This window comes from Camellia sinensis, chromosome 12, assembly GCF_055761805.1.
Source record: "Camellia sinensis isolate YWXY chromosome 12, ASM5576180v1, whole genome shotgun sequence".
In the NCBI taxonomy this organism is placed as follows: domain Eukaryota; kingdom Viridiplantae; phylum Streptophyta; class Magnoliopsida; order Ericales; family Theaceae; genus Camellia; species Camellia sinensis.
Genome location: NC_138972.1, coordinates 47,659,931 through 47,669,733, shown reverse-complemented (window position 1 = coordinate 47,669,733; position 9,803 = coordinate 47,659,931).

Below are 9,803 nucleotides of genomic sequence, written 5' to 3'. Positions count from 1 at the left end.
AGAGTGAAAGTGAGAGATAGAGAGACGAGGTTATGTCTTCGATGGTGATGGGCGATGACGGTGGTGGTTGGGGATGGGTTAAGTTGGCGATGTGGTGGAGAAACGACAGAAGAAGAGAGATCGTCGGAAGGAAAGTTAAAGCGAGCGAGAGAGAGAGAGACAGAGAGAGAGAGAGAGAGAGATGTGGCTGGGCTATGGTGGTTGAAAAACCTAAGTGATTCGGACCAAAATTAATTGCAACAATTCCAAACAATTAAAACTAACAATCTAAATCATCTAGCATGTACGAAAGTGATTTAGATTGTTACTTCAAAATCAATAAATCGACACAACTGATTTTTATGTGAAAAAAAATCATAATTGGAGCACCTCCAATTGTGATTAAAAAACCACGGGTGAAAGGTCACTAATCAATCCACTATGAAAAAAAGAAAGAATACAAATTTACCAAACAAATTACCCAAGCTCTATCAATTTGTCTTGAACAATCTGTATCTCTTTCACTACCACCTTCATCTCAGAATTGATCAGCTTGATGTCGAGTCCACAACATCCATGTCGAATCAACGACCACACGTAGCTTCGAACTCCTTCGAATACTCCACGCTTGAATCTCTAGAATTCACCGAAGAGAAACTTCTCTTATATTCATAAAATCAAACCGACAACCCTTTGATTTAACTCTCTTTGATCCATGAATAAACTCACAAAGAAATCAAAGAAAAATTAGCAAATAGCCTTCAGAAGAAAACCCTAAAATCCAAAAAGAATATCTAGAAGTCGTACCTTAGATTTGGAACAAACTATACATTTATAGCAGTCAAATACGTGATCCTCGCTCGAGCGCGGGAATGGCCGCCGCTTGAGCGGTGTCACTTAATCGCGTGTTCCTAACAAGGGTCTACGCTCAAGCGCAAGAAAGTTCACTCGAGCGTAAAAACACAACTTCTAGTACTTTTACAGAAAAGCCAAACTCTTGAGAGTGTGAGTTTGCCGCTCAACCGCAACTTTCCCCACTCGAGCGGGAAGACCAAAAAGTAAGGAGAAATTACAACTCGGCTAAACCAAGTTTGTTCACAGAATTGGCAACAAGTAGGGACCTAACAATCTCCCCCTTTGTCAATTCCCGGACAAAACTTTCCTAACAAACACACGCTCTAGACACAATTCCTAACAAAATGAACGCTACAAAGGAAACAAGCCTAACTAGCTAGGAACACCATGAACAAGCCACCTATTAAACCAAAAACCAAAACACTGGAAATAGGATATTAAACACAAGCAGATAGAGATAAGATAATATATATCAAAGCAATAAATCGATATCAATATCCATCAAGTTAGCATCCCATAAAAACATTCTTTCCCAATATTCAACATGCATCCATCAACAAAAAAAACTAGACTGTGTGTGTGGCATGAGTAAGGGCATGTGTAAGTCTCCAAAACCCCAAAAACCAAAACACTCCCCCTTTTTGTCCGGGGGACACAAGCTAACAAAAAAAAAACAAGAAATAAGAAAGAAACTGTCCAACAATATCACTAAAAATGAGGAGAATGGGACTGCAGTTAGAGGAGAGAAATAATCTCTGTAAGCTGAATGGCAGTCTGATCAACAGTCTGCTCAAGATGTCCGAGTTGGCCATCAAAAGCATCTAGGCGGGCATCCATGTGATCAAACCTCTGGATCATGGACTACTTAAACTAGCAAAGTTGGCCACAAATTGTCTGTAGACGGACATCATAGTCTTCCACACCAGCGGCCGTAACATCTATCTCAGCCTCCTCAGTGAAAAGATCATCATCACCTACAGTAAAAGTACCCGCCCCAGACGACTCCCCCTTAACATGAGCTCGACTCTGAGAAACAGCTTTCTTAGTGAAGAGTTTGATAGGAGTGGCAAACTCGTCATCATTTAAGACCGGGACCTCAAGTTTAGAAAAGAGGCGGTTGACAAGACAACCATAGAATAACCCTAACTGTTTGTTCCCAATGACAACTATCATCTTTCGAAGGATAAGAATTGAAAGATTGAGTGGTAACTGGCGATCTATATGGTAAAGGGTATAGCCTTGGTCTTGGTTAATTTTAGAGCTGTAGGTGGTGACAATGATATTGGCACAAACAAAAAGGTTAAGCAACTGAAACCGGGGAAGGAGTTTATTCTGTTTGATTAGGGGCCCCGTAATCCAGGTTTTGGGTGTACCACACAACTCAATGGCCACTAGGTTGAAGTCACAAGTAAGGCGAACAAAGAAAGAGAAGTGAGAGTTGACAACTGGGCCAATGCCTAGGAGAGAACGAATGAGGTCTGGGTTGACGGTGATTTCCTTGGATCTAACCCAAGTTTTAAAGGAAGGACCGAGATCATGGACTCCTTCAATGTTGTAGTAAAACTCTCAGACCCAATCCAAGTTTTGGCGCCCAGAGAAAGAGAGGACTAGGTCACCTTCTAATGGTTGAAACACAGGTTGTATAGGGATCGACTCAAAAGTATTAGGCTGCACATTTCGCTCTAGATGGACTGTATGAGAGTTGTAGGCTTCTCGAAAGGTTTTGGCTTTTTTGGCGGAGGGGAAACAGTTAGGTTTATAAAGGGGGTGGTTCTCCGTGGACTTTTGGAATTTAGAGCTTGACACAGCTAAACCTAAGGACATAAACCAAAATTGACAAGACAAAATCACCCCTTCAAAACCAAAGCAAAGACCCAAAACCATTAGGAGCAAAAAAACATTAGTAACAAATCCCAGATAGTCAAAATCAAAAGAAGCAAAAGCATTAGTAAACAAGTACCAACTATCCAAACATTAGGAATACATTGCAATCTCAAGGATTCCAACAAAGGCAGACAGTCATTCAACTCCCAAAATGCATGTAATAGACAGATAAGCACCAATGACACCCTATAAATTCTAAATAGTAAAACAGAAACAACCAGGAGAAAGAAAGAAAACAAGAGCAGACCCAACTCAGACAAAAAAAAATACAAAAAATACAAAACAGATAAGAAACAAAAAGAAAAAAGAAAAAAAAGGTTGTAGATAGTGAAAAGGGGTACAGTATGAGTGGGGCCATGGTCACAATACACTAAAAGCTGAGAAACCCTAGTTGCAAACAAAGAAGAAATAAGAGAAAGAAAAAAAGATAAAAACAACTCACAAAAACCCTAATTTAGATGCAAGAACAAAACAAAACAAAACAAAGAAGAGGAAGAGAGAGAGAGAGAGAGAGAGAATAGAGTGACAAAATAAAAAAGAAAAAAATGAAGAGATGAGTGATGACAATTACAAAATCTGGAGAGGGATTCCTTGATAGAGGAAGAGAACACACAAATGGGAGGCAAGCCAAACCGCAATCGAAAAATCCTAGAGGAGAGAGAGAGAGAGAGAGAGAGAGAGTTGCGAAATTTATGAGGGAAATGTGACTGAAAGGACGGGATTAAGTTTTTATATCAGGGCTCACTGCTCGAGCGTAAGAATCAACACTCAAGCGGACTCACTTATGCGCGTTTCTCCGCTCAAGCCAAGAATGTTGCGCACTAGCACTAAAAACATGTTCCCAGTATCTCAAACACTCTGCAAAAATACCAGATAAGTGAAATCATTGCTCGAGCTCAAAAGTTGACGCTCGAGTAGGGGAGAAAAAAATAACAAGTTCAAAATTCACCCTATTGAGCATTTAAAAACAACTTACATTGTCAAGTGGGACCTGAAACAAGAGGGGATTAGCACAATAGCAAGAAAGTGACGCTAAGATTAGATAATCTACATACCATGATGCCCACAATCTTGTAATTTTGGCAATATGGAGCACAATATCATGAGCAGAATAGGTAAACAAGAATCAATGATCATAAGTAACTTATGAATGCACAACTCAAAGACAAACATGAGAGCTCACATAGTGAGTGTGTGTGTGCAATTCTAGAGAGTCCACAATTGCTAGAGTTAATCCTGGGGGTGATCGGATGGCTGGACATCCAACAAAAGAATCTGAACATCACAGAGGAAAGTCAAATCACCAGGAAACAAGGGGTATTTGTTGAGTAAAAGCGGAGGCTCCCCCTCAATCAATGGGTTCCTTTTTTTTTCATTTTCTTTTTTTCTTTTTGAATTGGCTTGCTTAGGGGCACTCACGGGCAGCTTTCACGCTCAAGAGGATGGAGACCAAACTAGAGAAGCATGGAAATAATAGGATGACCTGGTTGGTACCTCTACGGTAGCCTTTTCCTAATGTCCGGATTTCAAAGAAATGAGGGAGAAACCGTGGAGGTGAAAACAGATGGTGGGTGGTTAAGAGACTTAACATCATCCAAGTTTTGCCAGTATAGGTCAATTCCTCTAGAAATGCATAAGAGACAACGTTAGAAGTCTATAGATAACTTTGATCACTTATATGGAAACCCCTATAACAGTTTATCTCAAGAATGTGTATAGAATGAGATCATGAAATCAATGAGCATGTACTTTCAAAATGAGTTATGGACAAAGATAGATGAAATCTTGCAAGCAGCATGAGAGGGGTTCATTTAAGTCTATGTGGAAAGATGACAAGAACCAATGGTAATGAGATTATAACATACAAGTACACAAACAACCATACAATTTCACCTACTCATGCAACAGGGCACACTCTAGTTACCAAGCACAACACCCAAGGTCTTTCTAAGAACTCAAACCTAAAAAGATCAATGAGTTTTGTAAAAATATCAACTTTTTAATGTTCAATGGGTACATGTTCAACAACGACAAGGCCCTCCTCAACTAACTCTCGAATGAAATAATGACAAATGTCAATATGTTTAGTGCGAGAGTGTTGGACTGGATTTTTAGAGATGTTAATGGCACTTGTATTATCACAAAAAATTGTGAGAGTGTCCTGGCCAATACCATAATCATGAAACATTTGCTTCATCCACAACATTTATGCATAACAACTCCCTGCAGCAATGTACTCAGCCTCGGTGGTCGATAGACAGATAACATTTTGCTTTTTGTTATGCCAGGCAACCAGATTATTCCCAAGGTAAAAACACCCTCTAGATGTGCTTTTCCGGTCATCAGCACACCATGCCTAGTCGGCATCAGAAAAACTAATGATTTTGGTTGTAGTGTCACTCAAGAACCAAATGCCATACCCCAATGTCCCACTAATATACTTAATGATATGTTTGACCACAAGAAGATGAGACTCTTTAGGATAGGCTTGGTAACGGGCACAAACACCCACATTAAATGCAATGTCAGGCTGACTGGTTGTGAGGTACAAAAGACTCATTATCATGCTTTTATAAAAAGTATGATCAATATTAGTGCCAGAGGAGTCTATGGAGAGGTGAGGCTGGTGCTCATGGGGGTTCGTGCATGTTTGGCCGACTCGAGACCGAATTTGGACACAAGATTTTTGGCATACTTGGTTTGAGAAACAAACATACCCAATGGTGACTGTTTAATTTGAAGCCCCAAAAAGAAAGACAATTCTCCCATCATGCTCATTTCCAACTCATGTGTCATGCAATCCGAGAAATATTTCACAAGAGATTCAGATATAGATCCAAACACAATATCATCAACATAAATTTGAGCAATAAGTATATGAGACTTAGTATATTTCACAAATAAGGTCTTGACCACACTACCCCTTTGAAAATCATGCTTGTTTCAACCTAGATAACGCCTTGTCTAACTTGTAGATATGGTATGGATATTTTGGGTCCTCAAAGCCTTTTGGTTGCTAAACGTAAGCCTCTTGTTTTAAGTACCCATTCAGAAAGACACTTTTCACATCCATTTGGAACAGTTTGAATCCTAAAAAGCATGCAACACCAAGTAAAATACGAATAGATTCGAGACGTGCAACAGGGGCAACGTCTCATCATAGTCAACACACTCTACTTGTGTATAGCCTTGAGCAATCAACCTAGCTTTATTTCTAACCACAATACCATTCTCATTAGATTTATTTTTAAATATCCACTTGGTACCTATGACATTCATGTCTCTAGGTCTGGGAGCAAGAGTCCAAACTTTCTACATTCAAATTGACCTAATTCTTCATGCATTGTATTAACCCAACTATCATCTAGTAAGACCTCTTTTACATTCTTAGGTTTAATTAACGAAACATAACACATATGAGATACCTCTTCCTGATTTTTTTTTTGATTTTCATTCGATCTGAGACACTTCCAATCACCTGTTGAACCAGATGATTTAGTTTTACCCTTGCTGATGGTTTTAAAACTAGACTGGTAGTGACTTGTGCATCGGAGGTGGAGACTCTTTGTGCACTCTTTGGACTCGGACTTACCATAGAAGTTGGTGCTGGCTCACATTCTTGGGCTTGGGCTTGGGCTTGGGCCTATGCTTCTCATTGACTTTGTGTTTCAATATCTAAGATTGGAGACTCACCATCTTCTTCCATTAAAGATAAAGTACGCATGTTATAGACACGAAAAGCTCTACTGGTGGTTGAATACCTTAGAAAAATACCTTCATCACTTCGGGAGTCAAATTTTCCCAAAGGCTCTTTATCTTCAAAAATGTAACATTTACTCCCAAAAGTTTTGAAGTATTTTACATTAGATTTCAACCCTTTCCACAATTCATATGGAGTTTGTAAAGTGCCGGGCCATAAATACACATGATTCACAACATAAATAGCTATATTTAAGGCTTCAGTCCAAAACTTTAGAGGAACTTTCTTGCTAAGGAGCATGACCCTAACCATCTCTTGAACTACCCTGTTTTTTCTCTCAACAATTCCATTTTGCTGTGGAGTAATGGGTGCATAAAACTCATGCTTAATTTCATGCATATCACAAAAATCTGAAAACGAGCTATTTTCAAATTCACGACCATGATCAGTTCAGATTCTTATGATACGCCCAATAGAAACACCCTGTTCATTTTGGATTTTAAGGACTAAGGACTAGAAAGCATCAAACGTATCACATTTTTCACTTAAGAAATTACCCATGAAAAGCAAGTGTAATCATCAACAGTTAAAAAAATGTATCTTTTACCTCTAATGTTTTCATTGCGAGTGGGTCCCATAAGATCCATATGAACAAGTTTAAGAGGACGTTTGGTTGTTAAGCTGTTCATTTTTTTATAAGGAGCGCAAGTTTGCTTCCCAAGTTGACATGGTCCACACACATGATTCGCATTCTTACCCATTTTAGGTACTCCTCTCACAAGCTCTTTGTTGGCTATCTTAGTTAGGTCTTTAAAATTCATGTGATCTAATCTTAGATGCCACAGGTCAAGATTACTTACGATGGCTGAGTGGTAAGTGAGATCGTTTGTGGTAACAATCTCATAGCAATTATTAGATGTGCGAACCCCATGCATGAGTGTATTTCCCTTCTTATCCAAAATTTCACATTTATTTTTTGAAAATAATACTTCATAATGGAAATCACACATTTGACTAATGCTCAAAAGATTAGCTTTGAGACCATCAACAGGTAAGACAGTTTCGAGCTTGGAAAGACCGACCACGCTTATAGAGCCCTTACCAATGACTCTAGAAGTGCCACCATTCCAAAGGTAACAATTCCTTCTTCATATTTTTCAAGAGATGTGAAGAAGGATTTGTCACCAGACATATGACGAGAGCACCCACTATCAAGATACCACATGTGTGAGTCACGTGCTTTCACTGTAGTGTGAACAATAAAACAAGTTAAGTCACTCTTTCTCATCCATATCTTTTTGGTCTTAACAGAAGCAGGACTGGCAGTACTGGTAGACGTCTTAGTGTTGTGAACACCATCATGAATCTTGGTGTTCCACCTAGACATATAAGGTTGTCTCCTAACCCATGAAGTATTAAAATTTCTAATTTTTGAGACACCTTACCAAACAACTCATAACAATAAGGGCGAATGTAGCCATACCTACCACAATGATGACAAACAAAAATAGGTTTTACCTTATTTTTGTTAATCTTATCTCCTTTAGGTTGATGAAGAGAGTGATCACCCTATTGAACCATCAGTTTTCCCTTTGCTTGAGTCCTGATGTCATGTGATGTATTAACCTGTCCCTTTTGAAATGTTGCATCACTATAGCCTATCCCACTTTTGTCACAACTCATCTGTTGAGACCTGATGATGTCTTCTAGTGTCTTTGACCTTTTGTTCCACATAATAATCATGGCTCTATCATTTTTGAGTTCTTCCTCTTTCTGACCATCTAGCTCTTCCAATGCAGCTTGTGACATCTCAAGGATTTCAATCTTTTCTTCATATGTGGCATAGATTTTCAGAAGTTCATTCCTTTCAGTCTCACAAGATAGAAGTTTTCCACAGAGGACTTGTCTATCATTGGCGATATTGATGACATCCTTTTTTGCTATTGCAATCTCTTTCTTTAGCTTGACATTCTCGCTTTCACATGCTTTGAGCTTGAAAGTGAGTTTGTCATTGATCTTGGACAAGTTCAAAGACTTATTGTAAAGCTTTTCATAAGCTTGTTGTAGGTCATCACCATCAATCTCATCACTGTCTTCCGAGGTTTCATCTTCTTTTTGCTTCTCTTTCTCCTCGATCTCATCCAATCGAGTGACTTTGGCATGAAAGTTGATGAATGGTTGTGAAGATGACTCTCCTCTTTCATAGACTTGACTAAGAATATCTCATGCATCTTTGGTCTTTGTGCAGTGAGTAATCTGTTGTTGTTTTTCAGAAATTGCTTCACAGATGGTATTCAAAACTCTTTGATTATTCAGATTGTCAACGCTTTCAACATCCTTTTCAATTGCTCACCAACCTACAGGGTCATCAGCTCTAAGATACACCATCGGATTGTCAGCACTTTCAACATCCTCTTCAATTGCTCGCTAACCTTCAGGGTCAACAGCTCTAAGATACACCCCCATTAGGATCTTCCAGTATAAGTAATTACTCCCATCAAAGGTAGTAGCACGATGTAGACTCTGACCACGAGCATACTTAACTGGCTTTGGAGGTGGTTAAGTGAAAGTAGAGTAGAATGCCATGTAGGTACTATCTCCGTCTTCACCGGATTCAGTTTCTTCGAGTTCTTTCTTTGACTCGCTTTCATCATCCCATGTCACTGTACAGACTTTCTTTTGGTTCTTTTGCGATGGACATTCAAGAGCTCTATATCCAAACCCTTGACATTCATAACACTTGACACCTTACCGTTTCACAGTTTTCTTCTCAGTTTTTGGAGCAACTTTTGGTGGAAATGTTTTGGATTTTTCGTTCCCTTATCTTTTGAACTAGAGTCCTTGAAATTAGATTTTTTTTTTCTTTAAATTTTTTTTTGAACTATTTGGTAAACATAGCCATCATTTCGGACTCTAGATCAAACTCAACCTCAGGATTCTTAGCAATCTCATGAGCACTAGTAAAAGCCACACTATCTTTTTGTTTTTTCTTAGAAATCTGGTGGACTTCAAAAGTCTGCATGTTTCCAACCAACTAATCAAGCTTGATGTTCTCAACATCCCGAGCCTCCTTAATAGCTGTCACTTTTGATTGGAACCTCTTGGGTAATGACTTCAAAAATTTTCCAACAACCTTAGATTTAGGGATTTTTTCACCGAGTGTGAAATAGGAATTTATGATGTCACTAAGTTTAGCATAAAAATCATCAAACGTCTCGTTATCACACATAAAAAGAGTATCAAAAGAGAAGGTGAGACGTTGGAGTTTTGATCTTTTAACAGCAGTAGTACCCTCGTGAATAGTTTTAAGAATGTCCTCTTTTGCTACTTCACACGTGTAAATACGACGAAACTCTTCTAGTGTGACAGAGCAAAAAAGGGAATT